The 14,956-nt window shown below is 37.6% G+C and overlaps 1 long non-coding RNA gene across 2 annotated transcripts in view; it reads left to right on the top strand.

Moving 5' to 3' along the window:
• Positions 1-14,956, top strand: part of LOC103094191 (uncharacterized) — a 49,606-nt gene that overhangs the window by 13,758 nt on the left and 20,892 nt on the right. The window contains exon 4 of one of the 2 annotated variants that reach the window (XR_001628251.2): positions 2,956-3,088. The exons of the other annotated variant lie outside the window; for it this stretch is intronic. This is a non-coding gene — a long non-coding RNA (uncharacterized LOC103094191). Of the gene's footprint in view, positions 1-2,955; positions 3,089-14,956 lie in introns of those variants that run through there. 2 annotated transcript variants of the gene reach the window in all.

Genomic DNA, 14,956 nt, shown 5'->3' with positions numbered 1-14,956 from the left:
TTTACAGAAAGATAAGGAAAGGTAATAAAGATTGAGGATTAGGATCCCTAAATCTAACAGGGGGCTAAGCTTTTACCCACTTCCCTCTAGTTTGCAAAAACTTGCTTCTTGCTCAGGCTTCACTAAACCTAACTTACAACTCCTTATCACTGAACTAAATCCCTAGAATCTATGCTAAATAACCTATTCTAAAATTATCCATATATATATATATATATATATATATATATATATATATATATATAGAAAGAGAGAGAGAGAGAGAGAGAGAGAGAGAGAGAGAGAGAGAGAGAGAGAGAAAGAGAAAGAGATAAATAATTCACTGCTTCCTTGTATCCCTTCAGATCACTTCTCCAACTCTCAGTATTTTCTCAGCCTAGTCAGGCTTCTGGGCCTTTGGTAGGCCTCAAAGGCCCTGCCCACTCTATAGTCACACAGGGGAAAAAAACTGCCTTTCTCTTTCTTATATAAGTAAGTTTACTGTCTCCTTAGATCTCTTTCAGCTTTAAATCGATTTTCTTCTTCACTCTCTCTGCCAACTTCCAGCCCTTCTGGGCCTAGCTAGGCTTTTTGGCCTAAGCAGGCCTCCTAATGGCTTGGTCTTCTCAGCCGCCACATAGGAAAAACTGCCTCTCTCTTTCTCCCTTAAGTTGATTTCCCCCCACAAACTTATTCCAGAAACACTAACCTGTTCTCCTCCTTCACCTGCCACTAGGTTTTTCAGTGTTCCAGGGAACAGAAACACCAGCCTTCTCCTAAAGAAAAAAACCTCCAGGAGACCCCCTACTTTGTAGGTCAGCAGTTGGGAATCCAACTGACTCAGGCTACCTAAAATTCCAACAGGTAACCTTCTCAAGATTCTGTCTGGCCTTAAAGAAATCTTACACACTATTCTTTACCCTGTCCTTAGCTGCTAAGATCCCAATTACTCCAAATGGTCCTCATTAGCCCTATGGCTTAATTAATCCCAATATTTTCCCCCTTGAGATCCATTTGAAAGACTTGTCTTTCCAAATGGATCTTAGTAAACCATGCTATTTTAATTTTACCTAAACCATTATTCTATTCCTTAAATATAGTCCTTATCTTAACCTTATTCTGTTTTATCTCTATACCAAACTTATCCTAACTATACTATACCTATTCTACACTACCCTATGCTAAAGATAGGAAATAGAAATTCAAAAAGCAGAAAAAAAGAGTAAAAAAATCCTTGCACAATTGCAAATCAAAACATTACAATTACAAAAATTCAAAAATGCAAACATTTGCAATAACACAGTAATACAATAACAAACTGTAGCCTATACTGTTACACAAAGCAAAAGCCTGTTTAAAGCAATTCAAAATGCATCTTACAAATACTATAGAAAAATCTCAAACCAATCTTTTAACTAAGCTAATACAGGAAAACAACTATATACAGGTAAAACTCAAAAGTAACTTGTAATAGTAAGAAAATAAAAAACTTTGCAAGAAACTTATTATAAATATATACAAATATTTACACTATTTACATGTGTGAAAGAAAATTCTTGGTTCTCTTTGTCTATTCTGAGTATATACTTTTGAAAAGGGAATCTTTTATTCTCTTTGCCTAGTTGGAGTTAAAACTTTGGTTAACACTAACTTAAGTACTTCACTAGATTGTGAAGACAGGATTAATTCTCCTTTGTCTACTTTTTGAGTGAATCAACACAAGCTTGAACTAGGTGGAGGAGATTGAAAACCACTTAGTGAATTCACACTCTACTTAGTGCTAGGTGAGAAGCCAGTAAGATACTTGGAGAGCTCCACCCTTTTTTCTAACTCAAACAGTCAGAAACTTGTGAATTCTTTTAAGAGTTCACACACTCAGAAACATGTGAATCCAAAGGTGACAATTCAGAAACGTGTGAATCCTAGGAGGAGAGTTACCACCTTTAGAGGTGAGAAGTCAACCCCACAGACACTGTCTCTGCGCAGTGCTGGACAATTTGGAAACTGTGATTGGCCCCTGTGAAAAGGGACAGGGATAGGAAACCACCATAAAGTCACAAAATCCTTCAGCTGGGGCAGTTTTGTGGAGTTGAGTCTTGTGGAGAATATCTCCTGGAGATAGCCTTCGAGGGAACTTCATTGGAGACTGTGGCATAGATCATGACTTCAACTTAGACTCTGACTCCTGGACTATGTCTTTTGGTGAGTGAAAAGGATGACTCCGTTCCTAGTTTCCTAAAAGACTAGCTTCCATCTTGGAGAAGGCTGTGTGGTTACTCACTAATGGCCCTCCTGGCTGAGGACTAGTATAAGTATTTTCTCTAACCTCTTTCACATTTCTCAACTTTGTTTCCCCTCTATAAACTTCTGACTTAAGATATAATTTCGGCGACCACGTTATTTCATATAATTTAAGTCCAACCATTAAATTTAACCCTTACACATGCTATATACATACTATTTACATATTCCTTCAAACTCACTTATTAGCAAAATATAACATCTCCCTTGAAGTGGGTATAAAAACCTTGAAGATTTAATTTACTAAGCATATCACTTTTCCTTTGATGTTACCTCAAAGGAATATATGAAATCCTCCTCTCAGATAAGAATTGTACCCTAAAATCTAATTTTTATACCTAGTGCAATATTTCAAATATATTTAAAAACCTTCTATTTATTTATATTACTATGAATTCTTAGTACTAAGTTATGTAATGTTACAAATTATGTTATGAGCTATTCTTATGTTACTAATCATTTTAAACTAGACAATTTTCCCTACCCTGTATACTTATGAAATTTCTTTTTTATTGATTATAGCAATGAGTTCTTAGTGTGTTATGTAATTCTGTGAATTATTCTTACAATAATGTCTATAGCTATTCATATGCTCTTCTTCTATTGTCTTGGTGCAGTAGTTCTTGTTACCTTGATCATTGTCTCCTCATCCTTGATTAACCTCTTCACCTGCAGACATCTTCAACTGATGTTCAATTCTTTGCTTGCTGTTACTTTCTTGACATGTGCACAGTGAATCCAAGATGTCTTCTCCTCAACTTTTATAGCAGTGGGAGCTGTTAATAAAATTTGATAAGGACCTTCCCAAGCTGGCTGTGTTGCATTTGTTCTGCTAAAGTTTTTGATATATACAGAATCACTTGGGTGTATGTCATGTAGTGTGAAATCACTTGGTCCTGTTTGAGCCTCCATTTCTTGAAATTCTTTGACCCTGTGTTGCAATTCCTTTATATATTCAGCTATTTTTACATCTCTTCCCAGCATAGATGTAAAAACTGGAGTAAATGTTTTGTCTGTATAGGGGTGTATCCATGCAGTGTTTCATACAGTGAAATGTGTAAGTCACCTCTAGGTCTAGTTCTTAGATAGAATAAAGCTAATGGTAGTATATCAGGCCATTTTAGATAAGTTTCTGTGCACAGCTTTCCAATCATTGATTTAATTTCCCTATTCATTCTTTCAACCTGGCCAGAACTCTTAGGATGGTAAAGGACATGGAACTTTAGTATAATTCCTAAATTTTCATAAATTTGTTTTAATACTGAGTCTGTAAAATGTGCTCCTCTATCTGAATCTATCCTCCCTGGTATACCAAATCTAGGTATAATCTCCCTTAACAGTACCTTTGTTACAAAGCTTGATGTATTTTTGTGGGATAGAAAAACTTCTGGCCATCTTGTTAGCTGATCCACAATTACCAAGCAGTATTTATAATTCCCCGATTTAGGCATGTTAATGTAATCTATCTGTAAATTTTCAAAGGGTGTATAAGCTAAAAGCCATTCCCCCAAAAGCTTTTTGTTTAAATATGTGCTGGTTATACAGTTGGCAAATTGAACAAGATAAAAAGACCTTTGAAACAATGCTGGTAATACCAGGTGCAACCCACATTTTCTTCACTTATATCTATTATTGCCTGTGTACCAAAATGATCTTTTGCATGTATGACTTGGTAGATTTGATTATAAAAGGTTCTGGGGAGAATAGGCTTTCTTGCAGAGGCAATCCACACACTGTTATGTTGGTGTACTTTAAAATTTTGTTTTTATTTCTGTACCTCTTTCTCTGCATCGCTTTTTCTAAATCTGTTTCACGAATTACAGAGAGGTTCAATATGAGTTCAGGCCCTTGTTCTGCAGCACTGTGCAGCACATTTAGCTGTGACATCCACTCTATGATTTCTCAGTGTGACAAAATAATTATTATGAGTATGAACTTTGCAATGGACTACAGCAAGGTGTTTAAGAAGCTTCAAAGCTTGCAACAGTTCATGAATTATTTCTGCATATGCAATAGTTCTTCCAGCAGATATTAATAATCCACACTGAAGCCATAAAAAAACAATTGCGTGGCATATGCCAAATGCATATTTTGAGTCACTGTATATTGTTGCAGTCTGATCTTTTGAAATAGCACAAGCTTATTTTATTTTAATGCAATTAATTCTGCTGCTTGGGCATTCAAATTTCTAGGCCACAAAGCAAACCATAGAGTCTCAAATTCAGTCACTACTGCTGCACTGGTGTATCTTGTGCCTTCCCTCATATAGGATGAACCCTAAATCAAATCAGGGTTGGTTAGGGGTATATCAGAGAGTTGTTCTCGAGGTCTTTATACGGTGAGGTCAGCTGAACTACTGTGTCACAGTCATGTAAAGGTTCTCCTTGAGTAGGTAAATCAGGTAACAAAGTTGCAGGGTTTAAACTGTTACATCATTTAAGTGTAATATTGTCATTCTCCAATAAAGTGATCTCATTCTTTGTTAGCTGCTGGTCTGAAAAGGCTTGAGTTCTGTGTCTTAACATTAAGACTTCAACTTCATATAGACACATGACACTCAAAGGACATCCTAACACAAGGACATCTGCTTTTAACACAAACAAGGCTGTTGCTGCAACATTCCAGAGACATGGGGGTGCTCCTGCTGCAATGGGATCTAGTTGGGATAAATAATAAACTATAGGCTGTTGGAGTGGTCCTAAACTTTGGGTGAGGACACCAGATGCTACACCTCTCTGTTCGTATATATGTAGGACAAAAGGCTTTTTTGTAGTCAGGAATTCCAAGAGCAGGTGTAGATAAAATAGCTTCTTTTAATTTAGTGATGGCCTGCAAATATTCTGGTGTTAATTTTAATAGCTTTTTAACAATATCTCAATTAATGGCTTTGTATTTTCCCTATATCCTGGAATCCACTACCTATAAAATCCTGTGGTACCCAATATTGCTCTGAGTTGTTTCTTGGTCTTTGGAGCACTAAGTTTTTGTATATCTGCTATTCTTTTCTGTGAAATATGTCTGGAGCCTTCTAATAACACAAATCCTAGATATTTTACCCTGACTTTTTCATCGTTGTTCAGTTGTTTCAGTTATGTTGGACTCTTCATGACCTGATTTGAGATTTTCTTGACAAAGATACTAGAATGCTTTGCAATTAAATTGCCTTTTCCCACTCATTTGATAGATGAGGAAACTAAGGTAAAACTCTAGAAAAGAATCCGAAGGGTAAAGTGATTTGCCCATATCACACAGCTAGAAAGTGTCTAAGGCTGGATTTGAACTTGGGTTTTCCGGACTTCAGATCCAGCACTCTATCTACTCTACCACCTTGCCATGCTAGCATAAGTCCTAAGTCAATGCCAAATATCTATTTAGCTGTTCCACAAAGGGTCATTACCCTGTGAGAAAGAGCAAAATAAATGTAATAGATTATTTGAGTTTTTATGTTTTTTGTATTTGTTCATGAATGCCTTTGAACCCCTGATGGGGAAAAATAAGACTCTTGTACTGAATACTGTGAAATGGAATTTTTTATTCCCTTTGTATATTTTAAGTTAATCAAACAAGAACTTAAAGTACCCCTACTTAACACTTAGTAAGTCACTAACAAAGAAAGTTCACACCCTAACAGACCACAAGCATTGCTCCCTCCTGGGTAGCGCTAGGCAAATTGAAAGGCTGTGATTGATTCCTGAGATGTAACAAGAACTGATGGGTGGAGAAAACTGTCTATAAGCAGGAGCCTGAGAAAGATTCAGGCATTCTTAGATGGATTCTTGGATCAACTCTTCACTTGAATGCTGGACTCTTCATTCTTGGCTCTTGATTCTTGGCAGAGTGTGAGATCTGGAGGCGATTCTTGGTGGCCTTTAGCTTAGGGAACGTAAGCTCTGGTGGGATTCTTGTCAGTCTTGGCCTCATGTGTACTGAAGGTTCTCAACAGTTTTTCAGTATCTTTGGCTCTTGGGATTTTGGCTTCCTGACCTAGACTTTGGATTCTGGTGAGATTTACTTTTGGATTCTCAGTCATGGTCTAGAGGCACTAGGATTAGGACTTAGGGTATTTTTAGCTAGGTGATATTTTCTACCTCCTTCCTATATTTCCCACTTTAATACCTCTACCTTGTTATTACTAATAGCCTACTGACTCATAGTTTAACTTTTAACTTTTATAAACGGGGACCACAACAATTCTTTTTTTAAATTCTTATGTTTGTTAAACCAAACTTTTAACTATTATATTTAGCAACCAAATTTAATTATTATAATACATATGTTATGCATTAATTAGTACCTTCGAGGCAGAGAACCCTATTATGGACACTTTGGTGAAACCCTTGTGAATCTTAAAACTGCTCAGACTCTACTTCAGAAGATTTGATTAAGCTATTCCCTATTTTTAACAATGGAGGTACTTAATCAGGAATGTATTGAGAACTTTTAAAATTACTCCACCCTGCTCAGACAGTGCCTTAGGGGAATATAAAGTTGTAAATTCCTGATTGAATAATGAAAGTCCCCAACTCATACTTATAAGTGAAGCAAAAACCCTAATACAAAAGGGTGCTAAGTACCTATAAAGGTTAAATTAATCACTAAAATGTCAAGCAACTTACAAAAGGCAAGCTTAGCAAAAGAGATATGAAATACTCAGAAGATATAATATACCCAGAGAAGGTAAGAACTAAAGAGTGATGAGAACTAAGAATGGGCAGTCCTGGGAAAAAGCCTCTACTATGATTGGTAGATGTGAAAATTTAGGGGAGGTGACATAAGAGAAAATTCTCTTTAAAAGGAGCTCTGTGAACTCAGTTCAGGGGGAAGAGCTCAGGAGTTCAGAGCAGGGTCCCTGAACTCAGTTCAGGAGTTGAGGATTTCAGTGAAGGACTGGAGCTTGCTTGGGACAATCTTTTGGTGAGTGATAAAGACTAACTCTCTCTCCCTTAAGGCTCAGGCCTAGGCCATTTGACCTAGGCCCTTTCTACTATTTCCTCTTCTTCTCTCTCTCTCTTCTCTTAATTCTTTCATTTGTATTAATTAAAATCTCCATAAACCCCAGCTGACTTGGGTATTTTCATTTTTGGGAATTTTCCCATGCTGACCACTTATTTTTAAATATAAATCAAGACACTAAAAATTATCTTTACAGTTTGGCCAAAACCTTTACAGTTTTGGCAATTGGTCTTGGAAACCCACATTTTCGCAGTTATACCCTAGATATGAGCCATATTTTTGTTTTAGAGATTTCCCTATAAGTTCTACTTTTGAGTACAAGTAGAGGTAGAGAAAGAACCTGAACCTCTCAATTATCAGGCTGTTCTCCCTAGAATGAACTGAGGTTGGTCTGAGACCCCTTTAGGTGCCCCCAGGGACCAAGAGATGTTGTTTAGTCATTTTAATTATGTCTGACTTTTCATGACCCTATTTGGATTTTCTTGGCTAAGATGCTAGAATGGTCTGCCATTTCCTTCTCTAAGAGAGCTCATTTAACGATAAGGAAACAAGACAAACAAGGTGACTTGTCCAGGGTCATACAGCTAGTATCTGAGCCTGGATTTGAACTCATTATACCATCTTGGACCAACGAGGACACTACATGATCTTCTCTGAGCTTTAAGACAACTGTGTGAGGTGAGGACTATAGATATTCCCATTTGACAGATGGAAGATCACAAGGATGGTCCAGCACTGGATCATTCTGTGGGCAGTCAATTCTTAGTGTACAGATCCACTCTTCCCAAAGAACATTTTGGTTTAGTTTTATCCTCCAAATTTGAGAACTACATTAAGCCTACCCTGGAGTTGATCCAAGCTTTAAGTGGCTTGTGACTCCACTCAGAAGTCTTTCTGTAGGGTAAGGAATTCCAAAGCATTCTTCTTACTATGTAGTTTCTCTTCACTCCCAAGGAGAGAAACATAAACAGGCAATCCATTCTCTTAATCTTCCTACAGTTTAGCCAGCTTCTCCTGATCAACCCTCTATAAAAGAATGTTCATGTCAGAGTATATCTTGATTGCCCTGTGGTCTGACCAGTGATATGCTAGGAGAGCTATCTCAGACATTGTAAATATTCAGTCAAAAGAGGAAAAGAGTTAGAAACATGAAATCAGAGTTCAGGAAACATTCCAATGATCTAGGCATAAGAGTGACTCAACAAAACATGGATCTTGCCTCAAGGTGGCTTTTCAGGTTAGGGTGAACAAAAGACATGAAACGTGGGGGTCATTTTAAGCTGAGAACAAGGAATCATCTTTACCTAGGAAAATTCCATTCCAATTGTTCACGAGGAGTGAGCAACTTAATTTTGTTCTCCTTTCCTTTTCCTTGGTCATCTGGGACATGGATGCAAATGAGGAATAGCCTCTTCTTGCTTCCTTCCCCCCCATCTGTTATATACGAAAGCAGTTTGAAAAGGGAAATAGTCAAACTCAGGGCCTCATTTGCAATTTTTTTTACTGATCTTTATTTGTTTATTTGTTGCTTCACTAAGAGTTCCCACATATGAGACTAGGTTGACTTAGGTAAAATTATGAAATCAAGCAAAATTTATTATTAGCAACTAACCACAGTATGTCTCTGATTTTGGCTCTTTTGGCATTTTTCAGCAATCCCTCCAACTACATACCTGTAGAGCTCTGAGGAAAGTATAGCTTGATAAATTAATTCATAAATGAAAACATATTAAGTTCTCTTTATGTAGAATTTTGTTCTTCAATTGGGTATGACTCTTCATGAACCCATTTGGGGTTTTCTTGGCACAGATACTGGAATGGTTTGCCATTTCCTTCTCCAGTTCATTTGACAGATGAAGAAACTTAGGTAAACAGAATTAAATGACTTGACCAGGAGAATACAGCTAGTAAGTACCTGGGAAATTGATACTATTGTTATCTTTATTTTATAGATGAGGAAACTGAGGCAAGCGTGGTGAAGTGACTTGCTCAGGGTCACATAGCTAGTATGTGTCTGAGGCCAAATTTGAACTCAGAGATGAGTCTTCTTGACTCAAGATCCCAACACTGTCCACTGTGCCACCTAGCTACCCATTGTGTGGAAAATGCTGTGTTAACAGAAAAAAAAAATCAGGACTATTGGGACTCTGGAGGAGCTGACATTTCTTAGAGGCTTCACCTAGAAAACATGAGATCTTAGGCAAAGCTAAAAGGAATATTCGAGACCAGAGTTTCTCTCATTTTATAAATAACTTGTCCAGGGTCACTTAGCTAATAAGTATGTGAGGCAAGATTTGAACTCATATTGTCCTGCCTCAGCATCCTGCATTTTGTCCACCTCTCCACTAATGAAAATGGAAGGAAGGAAAGATTAAATGATCTTTAAGGTTCCTTCCAGCTGAAAAATAAATAATCCTATGTTTTTATATCACTAGATAAGTTCTCTGTGAACTTTAACTATGTCTCTTTCTTAAATTCTAAATAGACCAGTATACTCTCTGAGACAGGATATTATTCTCCTTGTCAGAGGAAATGGGAACAGTTGAGTAGTTCTGCTTTTTCTTGGCCATCTGTTCATATCATACCATCTGTGCCAGATCTAGACTTTTTTTTGTTCCTTGTTCTTTTTCTGGCACTGAATGCAGCTTTAAAAGCCCCACTGTTCCTTCATATTTTTCTTAAGCCTCATTTCATTCTAGTTAGGTGGAATAGCAGGTCGAGTGCCAGCCCTGGAGTTAGGAAGACTTATCTTCCAGAGTTCAAATCTAGTCTCTGATATTTAATAACTGTGTGATTCAGGTCAAGTCACTTTAGCTTGTTTGCCTTAGTTTCCTCATCTGTAAAATGAGCTGAAGAAGGAAATTACAAACCACTCCAGTATCTTTGCCAAGAAAACCCTCAAATGGGGCCACAAAGAGTGTTACACAACTGAAATGACTGAACAAATCATTCTAGGCATTAGCCGTCATAGCATTCTCCTTATAGGCTTAGCTTATTCCTATATCCAAATTGATTACCTGCCTCAGTTCCCCCCCTCCTTTTTTGAATATGAATATGTTGTTTTTTGAATATGAATTCATTACATGATTTTCTTCAAAAGTCTTTCTCTCTGCTGATCCTCAGCAGTCTTTTGTGATTATATTACCTAGATTTAGTTCCCCAAAGCCATTTTAAAAATCTTGAGCTCTGGGGCTTTCTTTCCTTTTAGCCAATTGACATGATCATTGCCAAGTCTGGCCTTGTTTGGTGTGACTGGAAAATTTATTTAATTTCTTTCAGCTGTTTCCTCATCTATAAAATGAGAGTTGGACTTGACACTTTCTATCTTGGAATCAATATTAAATATTAGTTCCAAGTCAGAAGAGCAATAAGGACTAGGCAAGGGGGGTCAAGTAGCTTGTCCAGGGTCACATAGCTAGGAAGTGTCTGTGGCTAGATTTGAACCCAGGAGCCTGTTATCTTCAGACCTGGATCTCTATTCACTGAGTCACCTCGCTGCCCTTTGCAAAATGGAGATAATAATAGCATCCACTTCTCAGGATTGATATGAGGATTAACATAGTTTAGCCTGATTCCTGGCTTATTTCCTCCCTTCCTAGCTCTAAATCAGTAATCTTATGGCTTAGCTATGGTCAGAATGAAATCAGTGGGTCCATAAACATTACTTCTAAGGTTCTCATATAGTAGGCACTATGCTAAGCTCTGAGGATACAAAAAGAGGCAAAAGAAAAAGAGTTGCTGTCCTCAAGGAGCTCCCAGTCTAATAAGGGTGACAACAAGGAAACAAACATGTACAAACAAGCTATGTACAAGATAAATAGGAAATAATTAACAGAGGAAAGGCACTAGAATTCAGAGGGGTTGGGAAAGGCTTCCATAGAAGATGGGATTTTTAGTTGGGAATTAAAGAAAGCAAGGGAAGCCAGTAGGTGGAGTTAAGGATGGAGGCCATTCCTGCATGGGGGACAAGAGAAAATGCATCATTCTTAGTAGCTAGGGAGCTCAGTGGATACAAAGCCAAGCCTGAAGAGAGGAGGCCCTGGGTTCAAATGTGACCTCAGACACTTCCCAGCTGTGTGACCTGGACAAGCCACTTAACCCTATGACCCAGCCCTTACCACTCTTCTGCCTTGGAACTAATATGTAATATCAATTCTAAGGCAGAAGGTAAGAGTTTAAAAAATAAAATAAATGAATGTATGATTGCTAGGAATGAAATTCAAGGATTAGTTGGACACTGAGTAATTGAAATTTCCCATCAAAACTACATCTTGCTTCTGTGCCAGCTTAATGATCTGCATGAGGACTCATTACCCATTTCCTTCACCTGGTCAGCCATAAAGTAATATAGCCCCAACTTCTTTTTTGCCTCTTCTCCTTGCCCAATTACCCTTCACTATTCATTTTTGATATATGATGTTTCTCATCATTCCTTATGTCAGATCTATTTCTTTTGAATTTGAATCAATATTGAATAAGGTCTGTTCAATTCACCTTATTAAACACTTCCTTAGCCCCTGCTATGTTCCATAAATTAGGGGGAAATACAAAGAATTTATTCTAAGTGGCTGAGACAGCAGCAGATAAATACGTAATACTCTATGATAAATGAAGCAGAGGGTTGCACAACAAAATACAGTATATGAAATTTGAGAAAGGAAAGTCATCCAACAGGGAAGACCTAGGACACTTCCAAACCATATTCCAGGCATTAGACCATTCCCATCAAGTCTGGCTGACTTTGGAGAGGCTATTTTCAACTTTTTTTTTTGTTTTTGCTCAGACCTATGATTTTAACAGTGGGGCACTATTGGAACAGAAACTACAAATATAGATAAACAGGTATATAATTTATAACCTTATAAAGGTATCTGTGGTAGCCAGAGGTTAAGAGATACCTCCAAGGTCATGCAGCTTGTGTGTATGTCAGAGGTAAGAGCCTGAAGTCATGCTTTTCTGATTCTAAAATTTAGTTCTCAATCAATAAACATTTATTAATCTCCTACTGTGTGCCAGGCACTATGTTAAGTGTTAGACTTACAAAAAGACAAAAAAGAGGCAACCAAGTGACTCAGTGGACAGAGGGCAGGCTTGGGGATGGGAGGTCCTGGGTTCAAATGTGAATTCATATTCTTCCTCACTGTGTGTGACCCTGGGCAAGTCACTTAACCCCCATAGCCTAGCCCTTACCATTCTTCTGCCTTGAAACCAATACATAACATCAATTCTAAAACAGTAAGGGTTTGGTTTTTTTTTTTTTAAAGACACCAAAAAAGCAGTCTTCATCCTCAAGGAGTTCATAAATAAATGGGGGAGACAACATGCAAACAAATATTTGCTTAACTACAAGGAGGTCATCATCTGAACCTAGGGAACCAATGGGAGAGTGGAAATGTGAATCACTTCCCAGATATTTGTCTCTAACACAAACCAAACCATCCTCTTTGCCATGATAGCTCAACACTTCTTCCTCTACCTTCTACTGCTGGTCTCCTGTGACCTGTGTGGTGGCCCCTCAGGGCAGTAGCTAATAATACATTTTGCTCACTTGATAATTTTGCCTACATCAACTCCATGATATGGCTCACTACCATCTCTACCTGGGTATTTACTTTCTCCTCTCTGGGTTGTTGAAAACAGACTAAGGATGTCTGTGACCTCTAAAAATTCCCATATATGAACACTTTAAAACATGGAAATGGAATTGACCAGCCTACATAAGACTTCCAAATGAAGAGCTTCTATAAGTTTTGAACCCCATTTGTTTAAAGCAGAAAAATACACTTTTCAATAAGTTTGCAAGTGTACCTGGTTGGCATCATAGAAAATGGAGTTGAATTTCAGCACAAGCCTTTGTATAATTGATGGGTGAATTGAAAAATGGATTCGTTGCCAGTGAAGCATTTATTCCATTTGGATCAACATATCTTTCTGAGGTAGCTTTCTCAGCTATGGCAACCATCAAAATACAATACCAAAACAAACCAAACTTCGAGTCAGTTCTATGAATCTCTGCATCAACAAAGCGTTAAACCAATATTTTGAAGACTAATGAAATACATTCAATCATACTGCTTTCATTAAAATAATACATATCAAAATATATATTAGCAAAAAAAGGCTAGGGTCCCATTAATTTGAAACTCTTATTTTATTTGGTACCATTAGTAAATATAATATTTTAATTTTGTCTCATCTTTTAAATGTTGATTTTGTAAGAGGTTTATAATGTTGCTAATTATTAAGTTATCACATGAATTTGGTTTATTAATTATTTGTCAAAAAGTAAATATAGGGATATTTCCATGCTTATATTCATATACTACTATGCTAATAATTCAGTATATTATATAAATATTTATAATGGGGGGGTTGTGCTCAAAATTTCTTTACTAATTGGGGTGCTTGATCAAAAAAGTTTGCCAGACCAGGCTTCCTCTCTGGGACTTAATTATTCCTTGTCAAAATCTTCAGTTCACTTTGTTTACCTTCCATACTTTGTAGTGATATAAGTATCTGGGGCCCCAATTATTGCTCCTTGGCCATCTTCCCAGTTATTTTCTCCTGTGAATTAACAAGTTCTGCCTCCCCTATTATTCAGATGTCCTTTATAGTAAACAAGTTTAAGAGTTTTATGTGGCATTTCCCTCCTTCCTCTTAATTTTCAACTTGAGAGAAGGCAATGAGAACTTCTGTGGGCAAGATGGAAATTACCTTTAACATAAATGTCACAGGATGAGAGATAAATCCTAAGATTTAGAACAGGAAGGAACTTTAAAGGCCACCAAATCATCATTTTAGAGATGAGGAAATAGTTGAGAAAAGTTAAATGACTTGTTTAGGATCACTCATTTAGGAACTGTCTGAGCTAGGATTTGAATTCAGGCTTTCTTGACTCCAAGCCCCACACTCTATCCATTGTGCTACCTAGAGAGTGATAAACCTGTAGACTCCAGCTAGGCAACAGGAAACCAACAAACCCCAGCTAGGCAACAGGAAACCAACAAACGGTTGCCAACAAAAAACCTACCCCTCTCAGGTATATCAAATGAAGTTAATCCAAGTAGCTCACCTTCCCCAGAGACAATCAATAGAGGCAACCCAAGTTGTATTACTCCTGAAACCCCCTAATGCTATAAGATTTCCCCACCTGGGTGGAACTCTGTAGTCACCTCTATTGGCATTGAATTCCTCCTTTATGCTTATTTCAACCATTAAAGCTTTGCTATATTACCTTACTCTGGTCTCATTGTCTCTTGGGTTGAACCCTTATCAATCAGACTAATATAATGGTGCCCAAACCTGGGAGTTGGTATGGTATGACTCACTTACCCACTCTTGGACCAGGTCAAGCCACCTCTGGTTCCCCAAACCTGGTTCAACCTTAAAACTTTCTGAGACTCTCTCTCTCTCAATCTTTCTCTCCTCTTCTTTCTCTCCTCTCATATCTCTCCTCTCCTCTCTTTCTCTCTTTCCCCTGAATGTCTGTCTGTCTGTCTCTCCTTCTCTTTATCTCTCTCCTCACATCTCTCTCATTTCTCTCTTTCTCTCCTTCCCCTGTCTGTCTGTCTATCCTTTCCCCCTGTCCCCCTCCCCCCCATTGTCTCTTGTATTGACAGATAACATGGATAAATACTTGAATGGGGGTAATTATTATTACTTTAGAAAGGAGTCATTTAGCCTTTATTCCTATGTCAATGGTTGGAGTGAAGCCAGAGATAAT

This window comes from Monodelphis domestica, chromosome 2 (genome assembly GCF_027887165.1).
Source record: "Monodelphis domestica isolate mMonDom1 chromosome 2, mMonDom1.pri, whole genome shotgun sequence".
Classification (NCBI taxonomy): domain Eukaryota; kingdom Metazoa; phylum Chordata; class Mammalia; order Didelphimorphia; family Didelphidae; genus Monodelphis; species Monodelphis domestica.
The sequence above is the reverse complement of the archived record's forward strand: the minus strand, read 5'-3'. Positions and strand labels throughout refer to the sequence as shown.